The sequence below is a fragment of the Ambystoma mexicanum genome, chromosome 9, assembly GCF_040938575.1.
Source record: "Ambystoma mexicanum isolate Mex_15411 chromosome 9, UKY_AmexF1_1, whole genome shotgun sequence".
In the NCBI taxonomy this organism is placed as follows: domain Eukaryota; kingdom Metazoa; phylum Chordata; class Amphibia; order Caudata; family Ambystomatidae; genus Ambystoma; species Ambystoma mexicanum.
In genome coordinates, this window is record NC_090931.1 from 1,546,279,776 (window position 1) to 1,546,297,696 (window position 17,921).

The window sequence follows — 17,921 nt, forward strand, 5'->3', positions numbered from 1 at the left end:
TTCTACCAGACAAGACTTAAAAGAATACTTTCCTACAGGCGTAAACCTTCAACAGCCGTTGCAGGAATCCACGCTCTCCAGCAGCTCATCGCGGGTTTTTTTCCCTTCGGGGTTTACCCTGGGGGCTCCACTTCACCCTAGCCTCTTGGCTGGGGTTGAGAGGGGTTTCCAGGTAATTCCCTCTAGCTTCTATTCTGAGAAGGCTGACTGAAGAGAAGGTAGGTGTCATTCACAATTGCCAAAGGATAATCTGCTTTCTAGAAGCATTATTTTTACAAAGTTATTACATCCCCGTCATCCCGCAAGTGTTGCAGAGGTTGCGGAAGTTCGGTTCCCGGATGATCCTCATTGCTCCGACGTGGGCTCGGAGGACGTGGTATCCGGACCTTCTAGACTTGTCCATCTGCCCTCCACATCGTCTTCCCTACCGAGACGATCTGCTCTCATGGGAGGGGGGGTCAGGTTCTCCATCCAGAGGTCAGGTCCCTCAACCTTCACGCTTGGCTTCGGAAAGGTTGAGGTACAAGGATTGGGACCTCCCTGAAGACGTGATGGAGGTGTTGCTCTCGGCCCGACGGCCAGCAACAAAGTCTCTGTACCGTTGCCGTTGGCGTAAGTTCTGCGACTGGTGCAGAGTTAAGAATGTGGATCCTTTTGCATGTGACATCCCCATGGTTCTGTCTTTTTTGCTTTCTTTGGTCCACAGGGGCTTGCAAGTGGGTACCATTAAAGGTTACCTGGCGGCGCTGTCCATCTTTAAGCGCTCGCTGAAGAGTGTTCCTACTTTAAAATTCCTTTAATTACTCAGTTTTTGAAAGGGCTCACTAATGTGTTTCCCCCGTCACCTTTACTGGTGCCCGGTTGGGATTTGAACCTTGTTCTCCGGTTTCTAACGGGTGCTCCCTTTGAGCCTTTGCACTCTTGTCCTTTGAGACTGTTAACTCTTAAAAATGTATTTCTGTTAAGCCACCCTTCACTGTATTTCATAAGGACAGGGTTGTCCTTGGGGTTCGTCCTTCCTTTCTTCCGAAGGTGGTGACGGAATTTCATTTGACCCAGAAGGTTGTTCTTCTGGCATTCTATCCTCCTCCACATCCTGGTAAGGAAGAGGAGAGGCTCCATAGGCTTGATCCTAGGAGAGCTTTAAGCTTTTATGTTTCACGCATGTCCTGGGTCAGAGTGGACGATCAACTCTTCATTGGTTACGCTGGAAAGCGTTTGGGACAAGCTGTGACGAAACAGACTTTGTCTCGCTGGATTATTTTGGCCATCTCGGAGTGTTACCGCTTGGCGGGTAAGGATCCACCGGCTGTCTTGCGGGCCCATTCTAGCAGGGGTATGGCTACATCTACTGCCCTGCAGAGGGGTGTTCCTATTCGCAATATCTGTGATGCAGCCACCTGGGCTTCAGTACATACATTTGTACGTCACTATTCCCTCGATTCCATCCGAGGACAGGATCTGGCCTTTGGCAAGGCGGTCCTTTACTCCGCTATTTGATTGGGCAATTCTAAATTTTATTTCTAAATTCTTTCCCTCCTCCTTGCTTTGGTACTGCTTTGGGAGTCTGTCCTAGATATGGAATACGTCGGAGGACCCAATCCCCTCGAAGAAAAAGTTACTCTCTTACCTGGTAACGTTCTTTCGATGGGATGGTCCGGCGACGTATTCCATATCGCTCCCTCCCTACCTTCCCCGCTGCAGAATTTCTTATGCGATTGCAGCTTACGTTCCGCAAGGCTTTGTGTCTGACTGGCAGAAGACTAATGTCACACGTTCTGGGGGAAAAAACTATAACTGAGGCTACGGGCGTCGTGCGTCCTACTTATCACATCGGATGACGTCGGACGTCGGAGGAGGTCCTCGACGGCGGCGTCTCAACGTCATCGACGCAGGATGCAGACGCCGAAAAAAAGTTTCCGAAGCAGCACAGCTGTGGTGATTACTGTTATAGATATGGAATACGTCGTCGGACCATCCCATCGAAAGAATGTTACCAGGTAAGAGAGTAACTTGTTCTTCTAGAAATGTTAGTGAAACACCAGTCTTGTGAGGAAGACATGGTATCAACAGTTAGACAGACACCAGTGTTGTAAGTTTTAAAAACCTGTATTAATATCTTCAGCAAGGGTGTTGTAAAAAAACGTAGGGTGGGTGAGGCGTGCTCTCTAGTTCCCAGTGTTAGATAGCTGCTGGATTTCAAGTTGCTGTTCTCCTCCAAGCGCTTTCATGTCTCTAACAATCATCAGGGAGGCTCTCTTTTCAGGTGTTACAAATTTGTCTTAATAGGTCTCAAGGAATTGTGGTAGCTGTAGTCTGTTTAAGGTAAACCAGGAACCAACTCCCCTCCAAAAGCACAATTTTTTCCTGGTGGAGGGAGGGTGGAAAACCAATGATATGGCTCTCCTAGGTAGGGCATGTTGACCCCGGTGCCGCTGGCTATAACCGCTGCCTCTAAGCAACAGTGGGAGACTTCCTGTGTGGCCCTATAGCTAAAATGGGAGTAATCTCGACTATCAACTAAAAGAAAAGAGTCCTAGTCAGTCTTGTCAATACAAAAAGGGGCCTATACTAAAGAAACCTAACCTTGCCCTCACTCTCAATATACAAATGTGAAAATGGACGTTTGCAAAGGAAAATAGTACTCCAAAAATAAATGTCAGAATGGCTTCTATGAACTGGCTACATCTCCCTTCCCCACGTCAAAGCATAGGGTCTCGGGATTTGTGGTAAGGATAGGTGAGCGACACAGTTCTTTCAGGGTGCCACACATTGGCTTGCAGGTACCTCTTAAGAGTGTGTGCCAGGTCTTTCAACAGCTTACAGTTCAATTAGATCCCTCATGTTTATTTCACCCAAGTCTGTGTTTCCTCCTTATTTCACAATCAACACAGTCTGTAGGTCCTTCTCATGTATCACAGTTTACAATGAAAGCGTGCCCGAGCCTCCTCTTTCTTGGGGTTTCCTTCCCCAAGTTTTTACACACATTAGGTATACAGTTCAATTCCAGGCTTCCCTCTGCCGGGTCAAACCTGTCCTTTCTCTTGGGGTTCCCATCCCGAAGCTTTTACACAAAATACACTATCAGACTTCCCTCAGTGGGGCTCGAGTCGATTCACCATCAGACTTCCCTCAGTCCAGCTCGAGTCTATTAAGTTAAAGTCGAAGACTTTCGAAACTGCAGAGGATTTTGCTAGACCTCTGCATGACCACTTCGCCCTACTCAGTTCCACTGTAGTCATCCCTCTGCCCGGCTCAAGCCTGTCTCGTGAAATGCTTTTCAGGTATTGTAGTTTCCCTTTCTGGCAACCTTCCTCTTGGCTTTGCTTTTCTCACAAGCAAATAAAAGTTCAGAAAAACTTAACAAGCTTTTCAGGATCCCGGTTCACTTTCTTGCAACCTCCCGCTTTGATTTACTTTAATTGCGTTCATTTTAAAGTTCATAAACATTTCTCTTCACCAGGAGATACTTTATATGATTCACAGAGACTTTCTGCATTGCGCTTCGTTTCGCAGGACCACTCTGCTAACTTTCATCGCATCAGAACAATCGTCTCTTTCTCTTCTTGCTTTTACCTAAAATGCGTAACCTTTCTTGTTACTGTTATGACATGCGCCTTTCATAAACCGGCCTCTCGCTACATTCAAGAACTCACCGGCTGTGTTCGGCTTTCGCATCTTTCTTTCTGGTCCTTTCAAGATCGGGCCTCGACACTCGGCCCTTCGGTTCCTCCCCAAAACTCCTGTTGCCACGGGTGGGAAGCTGCCAACTTTCAAGCACATCAAAGTAATATTCCCTTCAGCTCTTCAGCTTTTTACGGCAAACCTGCTCTCTCTTGCAGTCGAACAGGCCCTTGGCTTTCCGCTCTCCGTAGCCTGGTTCCCCACAGTCCTGGCTAAGCTGCTTCTTCTCGTACCTCGCCTTGCTCAAAGTGTTCCAAATGTTCAAATGTTCCCCTTGAGTCCATCTGCAAAGCGGCTACCTGGAGTTCTGTGCACACCTTTACAAAACACTACTGTCTAGATGCACACTCTAGATCTGACTCCCAGGTGGAACAGGCAGTATTAAGACATCTTTTCTCTACTGTTCCTTCTCATAACCCACCGCCAACTCCGGGTACTGCTCGCTAGTCTATGCACAGCATGTGATTCTAAGCAGATTAACAAACATCAGAAGACAATGCATTACTTACCGTAAAAGCATTTCTGATGGTAGTATCTGCTTAGATTCACATGCGCCCACCCTTCCTCCCCGCTCGGATGGAAGGAACATAGACATCTTTCTACATCTCTCTCTTTTCTGTACTCACTCACGTATAGAAGGCTCCCTCAGGGCAGAAAAAATACAAACGGAGGGACCTCGACGCGTGAGGGATTGTGGGTACAACACACGTCACTATAGGGATAGTGTTACAGATACGCCTTGTCGACGTCCCCTTTTCCACTACGAAAAACAAAATGCAATACTCCGCAGTGACCACTGGATGTCGGACCTATGCACAGCATGTGAATCTAAGCAGATACAACCATCAGAAATGCTTTTACGGTAAGTAATGCATTGTCATATTCCACACCGCACTTTAGCAGAGATGGACCCAGAAAAAGAAAGGCTTTTCCAGTGTGTCTTAGCTGAAAAGCAATTGATTTACAGAGGTGAATCAAAGAAAGGCGAGGCTGGACCAGTACCAAGAAGTCAAGGCCGCTCTGGGCCTGAATGATCAGACAGTAGCTACAAACGTGTGAAAAGAACAAACTCCTGTTCAGAGGAGAGGCACAGGAAAAATGAAGACGTCAGAGGTTCATTAAATAATTGTATTTTAAATGCTGCAGAACTCTAAAACATGGTCTTCAGTCACGTGGATGAGTGAAAATAGATAATCATGTTGTGCTACGCCAACTCCAGAAGTCAGAGTATGCTATACTCCCTCGTATTCTCCAGAGCAAGGAACATTTCCAAGGCCAAGTTCAAAGCCTTAATTGACGAGTAGACTACAAAGATGATGATAGATGACATGCTAATTGGTGGGAAGCTATGGTCAAGAACAACCCACCAGCACCTGGATGCCAGCCTGTTTGCTGCTGGCATATGTGGAAAAGTACTGACGTATACAAGGGTGCAAACCAATTATAGAGGGCCACGTAGTAGAGAGCCCTATAGTTTGTGTAACCAATGGGACGTTGTGTATTTGATGACGTTCATAGTGACCTGTATGAATGGAGGGCTTAGTTGCCCCACCTGATGTTAGAGACCCAATCACCTTCCCAGACAAGTATGGAACGTATACCTAGATGTTCCTTTTAACCAATCACTTTCTTAAATAGGTTTTTGTAGTTTGCAACGTAGGATGACGTCAATGCTGACAAGATTTTAGTACATAACCTGCTTTTTTCATATGATGCATCGAGTGAGCAGATCAAGAGATCTCGATGTTCGTTGTAATTCCCTGTTTTAGACAATTGCTAATAAAACAGATGTGATTTGCCAACTTCCTGAGTTAGTTTGATTATTGATGTTTGAGTGTCTTGTGCATCTCCATCCATCTCAAAGTATTGTTACCTCGTCTTAAAGGACTGGGTCGGCAAACCCCAGTACACGTGGTAGCGGAGAGGATGGTTAATATCCGTCGACCTAGTAAGCTTTGGGGTCCCGGAAATATCGGACGTCCTCCGCCATTTAGCTGGAGAAACGTGAAGCTCCCTGTAGATAGCGGCAGCTAGTTTAAAAATCTTGCAAGTGCAGGTGGGATGGGCCCCTCGTTTTCAAGCAGAAATTCCCTTCTCGACATCTACAGGCAGCTGAGCGGACTGAAGATTGAAGCGGCTGGTTGAGGAGGCGATTATCCCGAGAGTCGGAAGTCCAAAACGCGAATGGTGAGTAGACTGAGTGAGGAGGCAAAACATGAATGGGTACTGGGTGACGAAAGTGATAAGGGGAAATACGTAACAGACGGTTGGTTGTGGTAAATAACTTGAGACGATGAGCGTGAAGATTATTAAATAAAAAACTCGTGACGATGAGCATCAAGTTATTAAGTAAATTGACTTGAGACGAGGAGCGTCAAGCAATTAAGCTATATAGACAAGGAAGGATCGATATGATAAGACCAAGATTCTACATCAATGGATGCTTAGAAGGAGCTGTTCCAGAGTCCCAAGGTGGATGACGTAGGCTACAAACAGATTGTTCTGTTAAAGGGAACAGTTCACACTCCGTAGGAGTCATTTTAGGGGCAAGAATAGTCACGAGGAGCATGGACTGAGCTATATGTGGGCAGGCCAAGTCTGTTAGTTTGTCTGTCTGTTTGTATGTTATATAATATATATGTGGTGAAGAAATAGTGGAAATTGAAGAAACGAGAAAGAAAGCGCAGAGATTTGAAATGTAATTATTTATTTATTTAGTTAACTGACAATGTTTACTGAATAAAATTGATTGAATAAGAACGTGATATAGAAGGCTTGGAGCTGCAGCGATTGGTGCATGCTCATATTGTATTATTTTTCTGAAAAGTATTTGTAAGGTGTAAAAACAACGGTGAGTATTGACAGTCAAGTGTGACAAGTTAAAATGGAGGATATTACTCTGCTTATACATTTGTGCAAACAGTTCCCGAAACACGCACCCAAGCTTAAACAGTACAGTGCGGAATGGGTTAAGGGCATGGCACATAAGATGTTCATGCCATGGCCACAATGGGGATCACTAGCAAAAGCAGTTTTGCAACACATCACGACATACCTGCACGCAGCATACACAGGAAAAAAGTTAGAAAAGAGGTTAGAGAGCTTAGAGCTCTGGTAAATGTATCAGGAGGAAAGGGAAGACCCACCTCCTGAAGACTGTATGCTTAACCAGTGCAAAGAGGGGGGTGAGGAGCCTTCTGCTTCCCCCGCTGTGCCTGAAATAAATGGCGATAGTACGAAGTATGACAGAGTGTACCCATTAAGAGAGTTTAAGGTGGCAATAGGGTACAGTAATCCGACATATGAGTCGCCTGCGCATAGCAGCAATGAAAGTTCAGAAAAGACTGCAGAAAGGGACGTCATCTCTAAAGTCTTACGGCACAAGGAGAGAAGTGAGCGACCAAGTACGTCCCTAGACATAGGATGGGAGATAAAGAGATTGGAAGGAGAGCAAGACAAGGCTGATGAGGTGGCGCTCATACAGAACAAATGGATGGGCGGTTAGATTTGCTCAAACTTGATGGGAAGAGCATTGAGGAAGTAAGGCAAAGAGAAGATCAGGACGAGCAAGATAAAAAAGACAGGGAACGAGAGGAACGATTGCAAGAAGACGAGGCTAAAAGAAAGAATAGACAAAGGCGGGAACAGCTGTATCAAGATGAGCAGCTGAAAAAACAAGAAAGAGCAGAGGAGCAAAGGAAGTATGATAACAGGCAGAGAGCAATTGAAGAACAGGTTAAGCTAGAAAGAGAGAGGAAGAAGAACAGGAATTAAGAGATAAAAGAATGCAAAGATGAATGGATGAAGAAATATGTAGGTCAAATTGGAGAAGAGAGGTAAAAAGACAGAAGAGGAAAGAGTAAGGGAGGAAGCAAGGAAACAAAGAGAGGTTGATGAGGAAATAGAACTCAAAAGGAGGCAAAGGGCACGCGACATTGATCGCATAGAGAAAGAGTTAAATGAACCTAATACAGTAGTACAATGGAAAGACATAGAAGAATTCTTCCCGACACATGAACCAATGCCAGGTCCGTCTGTAGCAAATCTAGAGGATAATTTGGACATAAGAAGCATTTGGGACAAAATCGATAAAGTCTATCATGATATGAGGACCAAAAGAGAATCAAAAGGAAATCTTGAACATAGAGCTTTGTCTTTGGACAGGCTAACACTGGACAGAGACGAGAAAGAGGGAAGTCACAAAAGTTGGGGACAGGATATGTCAGATGAGGACAGAGAATTCTTCTGTGGGTAGGAGGGAGTTAATGCATGTGGTCCTGAGGAGTGTTCTCCGACAGACAGAGAAGTAAGATGGTCAGATCTAGACCTACCTAAATCTCAGGCGTCAGAACCTCTGGCGCGGCTAGGTCAACCTAAAGGGCGATCCCTTAGTGAGAGGGGGGACTTGCCACCTTATGTGATCAGGCTAAGGTCACTACCGGGAAGAAAGCGGTGCAGAACCATTGTCCCTGCTATGGATTGGCAAACGATGGGGGATGAATACGATTTTAGGATCTTGCAATTCCCATTGTTAGAGAAAGGAGGGGCCAGACCGCAGTATATACCGTGGCCACAGATGGATAAGGATAATTTAAGGTGTAAACTCTCTAGTTTAACTTCTGGCGCTGGGAAATGGATACATGAATTAGAGAAAATGACAGGAGAAAACACGTTAGCTATAGGAGTCATTAAAGGTCTTCTAGCTGCTATCGTTGGGGAGAAAGCTGACGACATTTGGTCGAGAGCCGGTTACGCAAGTGTCACTGCGCGGAACACTGCTCACGATGGAGCACCGTTTAATAATTGTAGAGTGGCAGTCTGGAAAGCGCTCAGAGTGCAATATCCAGATACGTCAGATATGGGAGCTATAATGACACGAAAGATGCAGGAAGGGGAGGATCCTCTTGTGTACATTCAGAATTTTCAGGAGGAATGGAGTTTGGAAACGCAGAAACCGTGGGGGAAATCTATAACTGTATTCTATCATATATTATGTCAAGGGCTGCCAGAACCAGTGCAGAGAAATTGGTGGGTATGGAGACAAAACCATGCTCCAAAATACAGCTGACCATTGCACATTATTGCTGATTGTTGCAGGGTAAAAATTGAAAGAAAGATGATGTTAGGAAAGTTGAAGAAGCAAGGTTAGTGCAGAAGAAATTGTCAAACTTTGCCATAGAAGGGGCGATGTTGACTAGTGGAGAAGGGCCAGGATCACAGCAACCAGCAGGCATGTCACATGGAAATAACCAAAGGCAGTTTGGTCAAGGAAATAATGGATTTGTACCAAGGGGTAGGGGAGGTTTCTGAGGAAGAGGCTTCCAGAATAATCAAGGAGGCTTCCAGAATAATCAAGGGAATTTTCAGAATAACCCAGGTGGGTTTCAGAATACGCAGAATGTCAATCGAGGCATGCAGGGAGGGCAAATTAAGAGACTCCCTACTATATGTTGGACATGTGGAATGACAGGGCACATACCGCGAACATGTGGGAGCCAAGGGTTTGTGCAGAATGGGCAGTTCTCAAGAGGGGGGACCGCTTATCCACCTGCATATAGCCAACAAAGTAGGAACGGGTTTGCCCAAAATCAGACAGTGCAACAGGCACAAGCGCTGACAATACAAGAGGCTCATGTGTACGGGCGGGCGGGGAAATGTACGTTATCAGGAAATGCCATGAATGCTCAAGGTTTCACAGGAGCTACAAGTAGAGTTCTTTTTACTGAAAGATTGCCAGTCTCTATAAGAGAATGTGATATGTCTGTGCCATTATTGTATTATTGTATTCAAGGCAGACACCAGTTAGTATACCAGGCCGAGATTTAAGTTAAGTTAAACATGACAATGGCCCTCATTACGACCCAGGCGGTAAGTAATCGAAATTACCGCCATGGCGTAATGAGCGTTAACGCCATGGTCCGATGGCGATAAGAGCGCCATATTACGACCCATCGCGCACGAGCATTACGCCATGGTGGTAACGTAAACTACGCCATGCCGTAAAACAGCCCTTACCGGCCTCGTTAACAGCGCAGGGTGACCTACCGCCACCCATCATTGCGCCGACCGTAGTCAGCGGTCACCGTAATTAGCGGTGACCGCAATTAGCGGTGACCGCAATTAGGCGGAACCGGAAATAGCGTAATCGGGGCGGAACAGGAAACAGCACAGCGGCCATCTTAAAAAACACAATCCATTGCCATCCTACCCAACCACACCACAACCAACCCTCAAACCCTGTCATTCCCATAACCCACCCATTTCCACACCCAACCATGCCGAAAGTTGTCAAGAAGGCATGTGACAGGCAGCGGCAGGAGCGCTTCAGTCGTGAGGAACTGCAAATGCTTGCAGACACGCTCCAGGAGAAGGCCGATCTTGTCTTCTCCACTGAGATGACCCGGACAGCCATAGCCCGCAAAAAGGAGGTGTGGGAACTTGTGGCACAAAGTGTCAGTGCTGATGGAACCACCCCACGCACCTCCAAACAGTGCCGCAAGAGGTGGGACGACCTGCGGATCAGGGTCCGGGGCATTATGTCTGCCAACCGTAACCTGGCCCTGGGAACTGGCGGGGGAGCAGACTCCCCACTGAAGATGCAGCCATGGGTGGAGACATGTGCCTCTCTGATTGGCATTGAGTGCATCGAAGGTGTCGGCGAGATGGAGAGAGGGGCCCCGACATCTGGAGACACAGGTAGGTGCCTCATATCCAGATATATGGCAGACGCAACACATCAGCAGATGAGCCACACCCTGCGCACATGCAGCATGTACACTGTACAGTAGGCAGACACACACCTGCATGCAAAGCCGAACCTCAAGGGAGGCAACCTGTATGTCACGGGCTACTAACTCCACCAACTATCCATTACACTCTTCACAATGCCTGCACGATGTCCGCTGAACCATCATTAACAGTCACCCTCCTCTGCTCCACCACAGGCTCGCATTTGGACACTGGCAGGGACGACAGCACCAGCACCCCAGCCAAAAAGGCCAAGAAAGTGGGAGAAGGGAACCATGCATCCACCTCTGCTGGACCCAGGCAGAAACCACGCCAGGCTGAAGAGGCCAGGGCAGCAAAGTCCCCCGAGGAAGGGGTCATGACAGCACCTGCAGCCCAACAACACCCACTGTTGCCCACTGAGGGCAATGTGTCAGCAGGGAGCAGTACTGTTGGGGAGACTGCAGCCATCGCTGCCTGCTCCGATAGTGATGTGGAGGATGACACTGGACTTGACCACAACACGCAACTACACTCACCACACCTATCCCCAATCAGCCATCATGGAGATGACACCCAGGGCCCATCACCAGCTAATTCATGGCCAGCAACTCCAAGCCCAGTGGGAGTCGTGGAAGATGGGAGTAGTCCCATTGCACCCCCATTGGCACCCTCCATTGGGCCAGAATTCCAGCTGTCGCTGGAGCAGATTGCCAACAGGCAGGATGCACTGGGCACACTCCTCACGCAGCATGTCGCAGAATGTGGAAGTGCCAGTGCAGCCATTGAGAGGAGTGCTGATGGCATCAGGACTGCCATCCAAACTGCCAGCAGGGACATATGCACCGAACTTGCAGCAGTGCGGCAGATGATGAGCCAGCTCATCCAGACAATTGTGGACACATGCCGTACTGAGCAGCCCAGTACATCCTCAGCTGCAAGTTCAGCACAAGCCACTCCCGTCCGCAGGTCATCCAGGACCCTGAGGAGCACAGGCAGGGGGGCCCCAGGTTCCGGGATAGGGGGCAGTCAATAGTGTGCAAAACTATACACACTTCACCACGGGCACTGTCACATGTTTGCAGGGTGTTCAGGGGGGAGGGGGAGGGGGGATTTGGGTGTGTTGGAGTGTTCAGGGGGGAGGGGGGATTTGGGTGTGTTGGAGTGTTCAGGGGGGAGGGGGAGGGGGGATTTGGGTGTGTTGGAGTGTTCAGGGGGGAGGGGTTCTGTTATTCCCATTCAGAAAAACAATACGCTTTTTCTTTACTCACAAACGAAATGTGTGGACATTGCTCATTGCGTATGTGTGCTTTATTGTTTTACAGTCCACAGTGTTGACATACCAGACACACACAGTGCCCCAAGTGCCATCCATATGTTACACACTCGCTGTGTGTGCTAGAAGTATCTGTCAATGACATTCTGACGCATCATATGCCCCGCCTGTGCATCGCTGCCTCCCTGACGTGCTGCCCCATCCCCATCATCATCATCCCCATCATCAGGTGGTTGTGGTTCTGCGTCAGGGGGCAGAGGCACGTTTCGTCTGATGCACATATTGTGTAGCATGACACATGCCATGACGATCTTTGCAACCTTCTCATGGCGGTACAGGAGTGCCCCGCCAGACCTGCTGAGGCAGCGGAAACGTGCCTTCAGTAGGCCAAAAGCATGCTCTATCACCACACGGGTACGTGCATGGGCACGGTTGTAGTCCTCCTCATGCTGGTTCGATGGGTTCCGCACTGGTGTGAGGAGCCACCTCTTCAGGGGATAGCCCGCATCACCTGTAAAATGTGAGAAAAGAATGTGTCAGGAACGAGATTGATTTGTGAACATGACGCACAACCATGCCTTGATTCCGACTGTTACTGTGCACCAATTAGAGTTGTGGTAATGGATTTACACTGTGCAACCAGTATGTGTTCATGGCTCTCATTTACTGTTTTGCATGCAAAATACACAATGCAGGGGGGACGATTGCCTTGTGAGTGGCCATCCACTGTGTCCGTTCAGGCCGTCATTCATGTGACCTTGCACGTGTCCTGTGAGCATGAAGCTCACATGATTGCAACATTGATGTCTGGCTCATTATGACCCCAGTGAGCATTACTGGTGTCAATGGGGACAGTTTGTGGGTCTTGTAGTGGTGCATTGATGTTCCTGTCTGTCATGTGCCTCCTTTGTGCGCAGTTGTGGGGGACAGGCCTTTCAGTAGTTGGTGCATGGTGACGTGCATGTTGGTGGTTTTCTTTAGGGTCAATGCGGTCACAATTCGCACAATGCACTTGCAGATGGTTGTGTCGTTTTTGGGATGCACTTCCATTCACATGCTGGGATGATTAGGTCAGGCATGATGTGTACACTACTCTGTTGACGTCAGTGCTGCCACAGGGAATGATCTGGCTACTGCTAGTTGCACCCATGTGACGTATGCATCACCCCCCTGTATCTGCCAGATGAAATATGCATTGGTACGTCATTCAACACCCACTTTGCATTTCCATGCTCATGACATTCGACTCACCGAGTAGGTAGGATCTTGGGCCTGCATGTCGCTCCATGTAGCGTGGTATTGTGGAGTTCCGAAGGACCATTGAATCATGGGTTGATCCGGGGAATCTGGCACAACAATGTGTGATGTTCCTGTTGGAGTCACAGACCATTTGCACGTTGATTGAGTGGAAATGTTTACGGTTGCGGTACGGTACCTCCATGGCATGTGGGACCACCAATTCAACATGGGTGCAGTCAATGGCACCAATGCAACCAGGTATGCCGGCCAGTGCATGGAAACCCACTTTGGTGTTGGCAATCTCCTGGGCAGACCGTGGTAATGAGATGTGGTCCTCTGTGTGCTTGAGGAGGGCATCGAGCACTTGCATCAGTGTACGCGAGAATAATGGTTGTGATATGCCATGCAAGTGCCCCACTGTGTGCTGGTAGCTGCCTGTGGCCAGGAAGTGGAGCACAGACACTACCTTCAGGAGGGGGGGGGGGTGGCAGTGGGTGTTTCAATCATGCTGACGATGTCGTTGCCTATCATGTCCACTATGGTGGTGATGGTGTCCCGGTCCAGTCGGTACAGGGTGTGGATCTGCTCAGCGGTGAGGTTGAATGGGCTGGCTCTGATGCGTGGGATTGGGGGCTGCCTGCGTGGTGGCACTGGCTGTGCTGGTGGGGCTTGCTGGGCCTGCCTTGCCCTCCTTCTCCTCCTGCGTCTCCTCTGTGCAGCCTGTTGTTGTTGTTGTTGTTGTTGTTGTTGTTGTTGTAGTAGTTGCTGTTGTAGCACTCGCATTGCTATCAGGTCCTCCAGCCCCAACATTGCTAGTCCTATTGGTATCATTGTGGAGTGTGACTGGGTGTGGGAAGGGGTGGGGTGTGCTCTTTTTGTACTTCCTGAGTCTGTATTGCCTTCACCTGTGCTGTTTCTGTGCACCTGTGGCAGCTGCATTCACTTTACATGGCCCTTTACGGTTGGTTCGCGATGGCGTAATTAGCACCATGGCGGTAAGGTACTTAACGGGCTGGGTGATGGCGTTAGGGGCATGTCCGCTTGGGTCGGCATTCGCGTACCTTTCCGCCATGGCGCTAAGTACGGTGTGGATGTTCGCGTGCGCGCGCCCTTGGCGCAGTCAGCGGCAGCGTTAGCTACGATGCCGCTAATGTCATCGTAGTTTACGGTCACGGGTCGTAATCGGCCCTAGCGGAAGACGATGGCGGTAATCGTTTACCGCCATCGTTTTTCGCTTTGCGCCTGGGTCGTAATGAGGGCCAATGTCTTTTACTGATGAAGGCATACTGTGTTCAACACCAGGAATTTATTATTTAAACCTAAGTGAATTCATCATGGCATTTACAGGACAAATGGCAATACGAGGGGTACCGTTAGAGCCAGAGATCTTTTACTATGGGGTATGCATTTTGTTAACATGGCTACCTGGTTTAGTAGGCAAGACTGTCAGAATTCCTGATGAATTTTTATTCAGGCCGAGGATACCTATGGATGAAGAGGGGGGACGAGTCTTTCCCTTAGAATTACAAGCAGCTACAGTGCGAGGAGAATTAGCTATGCTTGGAGGAGTTGATATTGATGGCAGGAAATGGAGCACAGTGATTGCCATTGGAGAGGGTTACAGATTGACTGACTTCACTGATGAAGATATGTTTAGAGACCACCTGTCAGATGATGAAGTAGTATTTGAAATTAGTATCACTTATTGGATTAGGACAATAAGACATGAGGTTCTCCAGAAAATGATGATAGTTCGGCAACGTCCCTCATTCTTTGATGAAGATATGGCGAAAGTGCCAGTTTCATTATGGACTACAGGCCCTTATGACGTAGGCCTATTAAAATGGGTTGGAGAAGTTAAGATTAAACTGAAGCCAGGAGCAATTTTGCCTCGAGCACGACAGTATCCCATGTCTCGAGAGGCAGATGAGGGTATTTTTAAGACGATATCCGCCATGATGGATCAAGGCATCTTAGTGACATCAGAGTCAGCATGCAATACCGCATTGTATCCTGTGAAAAAATCGAAGGGGGGGTTGTGGCGTCTAATTCAGGACATGCTCCCAATTAATCAGATTGTAGAGGCCGAGTTCCCTCTAATTCCTAATCCAGCGACGATCTTGTGGAGTATCCCTGTTGAGGCGCGATATTTCACTGTGATTGACAAAATGTGTTTTTCTCAATCCCATTGCATAAAGATTCTCAAGATCTGACGTCATTTACGTTCAGACAGACTACATTAAAAGGCACAAGATTACCTCAGGGGTATTGTGAGTCCCCATCGATTTTCAATAGAGTCTTGCAGATAGACTTGAGCAACATTGATTTGCAAAGTGTTGTGCTATAATACGTGGGTGACATTTTAGTCTGCAGCACATCAGAGGAAGAGTGCAGACATGACACAGTTCAGCTAATGATTATTTTAGCAGAGAAAGGATATAAAGTGGACAAGGAGAAATTGCAGTATTGCCAGGAAGAAGTGCTATATATAGGGCAATTAATCTCGCATGAAGGAAAGAAATTTACACCTGAAAGGGCTGAGGCAATTTTGAAAATGGCGAAGCCAGACACGATAAATCATATGCAACGGTTTTTGGGTCTATGCAATTATGTTAGAGTATGGATGGGTATTTTATTATAGTACATATATAAGACCTTTGTTACGGGCTCTGAAAAAGGCACAGTCAACTCGGGAAAAGATTGTCTGGACTGAGGAGATGGAGGAAGGGTTTGACGAGTTGAAAAAGGCAATTTGCACAACTCCAGTTTTAGGGATTCCCAATTATGCTGAGGAATTCTTTTTGTTTTCGCAACACAAATGGCACAGTCGTAACAGCAGTCCTCACGCACAGAACCACGTTGGGGTACAAGCGTTTAGCATATTACAGTGGGATTCTGGACCCAGTAATGAGGGGTCACTTCCCTTGCAAACAATCTTTGGCAGCCGCCGCGTTCGCCATTGAGAAGGCTGCCAGTATAGTAATGGGATGTTCTATGATGCTATTTGTTGAGCATGCTTTATTTGCTATTATGGAAAAACCTAAAGGTACTTTGACGTCTCAAAGGGCTTCTGCCTAGGAGGTGGTCACATCGAATCCAGCGATTAAAATAGTCAGATGTAAAATAGGGATCCCTGCCATGTTTGTAGCGAAACCACTGGCAGAAGGCGAGCATGTGCATGATTGCTCGAATTATGAGGACTTCTATGATGAGATTCCGAGGGTGAAGGAAAATGCTTTAGCAGCTGGTAAAATTCTCTTTATTGACGGCTCTTCAAAAATAGATCAAAATGATGGGCAGAGATATTGTTAAGCTCACCTGGTCTCTGCGGAGGCGTTGGGGCACAGTTGCAGCCCTCCCTGAACTTGAATCACCCCCTTCGGGCCTCCCCCTCAGTAGAAAAGCTGTGAGCGGTGGTACGTGGTGATACTGCTCCTGCGCAGAGATAACAGTGTGCGAGTGTGCCAATCTGTGGTTGTTGTACCTCTTGAACCATTCATCCCAAAGTACGGTTTCTGTGAGCATATGCCGGCCCATAAAGCTCACCTGTGAATTATGGAAGTTAAGCTCTCTGTCCTGCTACTTCTGTTTAATGTCTGTGGGCCTCCTTACACGTTCTTCGGTAAGGGTTTACCGGTACAGGTAAGGGCACCGGTACCGGTAAACCCTTACCGCCTTACTACGAGGTCCCTTTGCGGGACCCGACCTTAACGGCTGGTCTAGACCAGCCGTTAACGTAGGTACCCGCAAAGGGACCTTGGTGATTACGGTATCGCAATTTGAGGTACCGTAATTACCGCCTTCCCCATTCCCATTATGCCCTATGGGGCAAAAATGGGAATGGGGAAGGGCAATGGAGGAAGGCGGAATTAACACCTTCCCAACCTTGGACTAGGGCGGTAATTCCCCTTTCCTCCATGGTGGTACCGGTAAATTACCGGCATGAACCATGGTGCTAATAGCACCATGGTTTACCCCACTACGTGTAATGAGGCCCTTTATATGTTGCTCCTATTTATGCCCGCAATAATGTCTCTCTTCTGTTTTCTTCCCTTAGATGGAAATGCGGCCTCAATGCAGCTGTGAGACGCAAGACGTGGCCGGATGGAAGATGGATGCTACCGCAGTGTTCGACAGCAGGTAAGTGATGGTTTAAGGAAAAGCGCGAAGTATGGCGAAGCGCAACCTTAAACTGACTGTTTTTTTCGATGTCTAACCTTGTCTTCTGTTTTTCCTTGCAGGCGCTGCTGTCGACGATGGAGCATGTCGTGCTGCGGTGCCAAGATGAAGATTTCGGCGTTCGGGAAAGTGTAAAGATGAATACTTGGTTCGCCGAAGGGACGTACAGGTAAGAACAGCTTTCCCCAGTTGGTAAGTATTCTGGCAGGAAGCAGGATGTCCAGGAAGCAGGATCTTCAAAGTTAAGTCTGACCTCAGGCGACGGTGAGTGTTACGCTGCTTGCAAGTGCAGAATAATCTGTCTTGAGGATCGGAGCAGCTTATATAGCTGAGATTGTGGGCACGCTCATTAGGGACGGTTTAACAGCCACACCCTTCCACTCCTAGAGAGTGAGCACGTGCAAAGGCAATCCATTAGCAGCCACACCCAAGAATACACTTGGGGCTGCTTAATGGATGGAATATTCAAGGTTAATGCATCCTGCTTAATGGATGGAATGTTCAAGGTTAATGCATCCTGGGCCCTGTGGGGCAACATCTCGGCCTTTGGCTGCCCCCCATACCCCCGATCGCCATCCCTGCCTGCCTGCCTTTTCCCGCATCCCCTCTCCCTCCTCCCAGCCCACCCCCTTCCCTGATTGGCGGAGCTTAACTCCGTGTTGGGCCTAGTGGCCGCACTGCACCCTGCTTACCTCGTGTGGATCCCGAGGTGCAGGTGAGTGCATTCCCCCCCAGGACCCTCCTGGGCCCTGGGGGGCAACATCTCGGCCTTTGGCTGCCCCTCCTACCCCCGATCGCCATCCCTGCCTCCCTTTTC

General features: G+C 48.1%; 1 protein-coding gene across 1 annotated transcript in view; it reads left to right on the top strand.

Moving 5' to 3' along the window:
• LOC138489494 (zinc finger protein 300-like) overlaps window positions 1-17,921 on the top strand; it is a 233,736-nt gene that overhangs the window by 113,606 nt on the left and 102,209 nt on the right. The gene's annotated exons all lie outside the window — the stretch shown is intronic.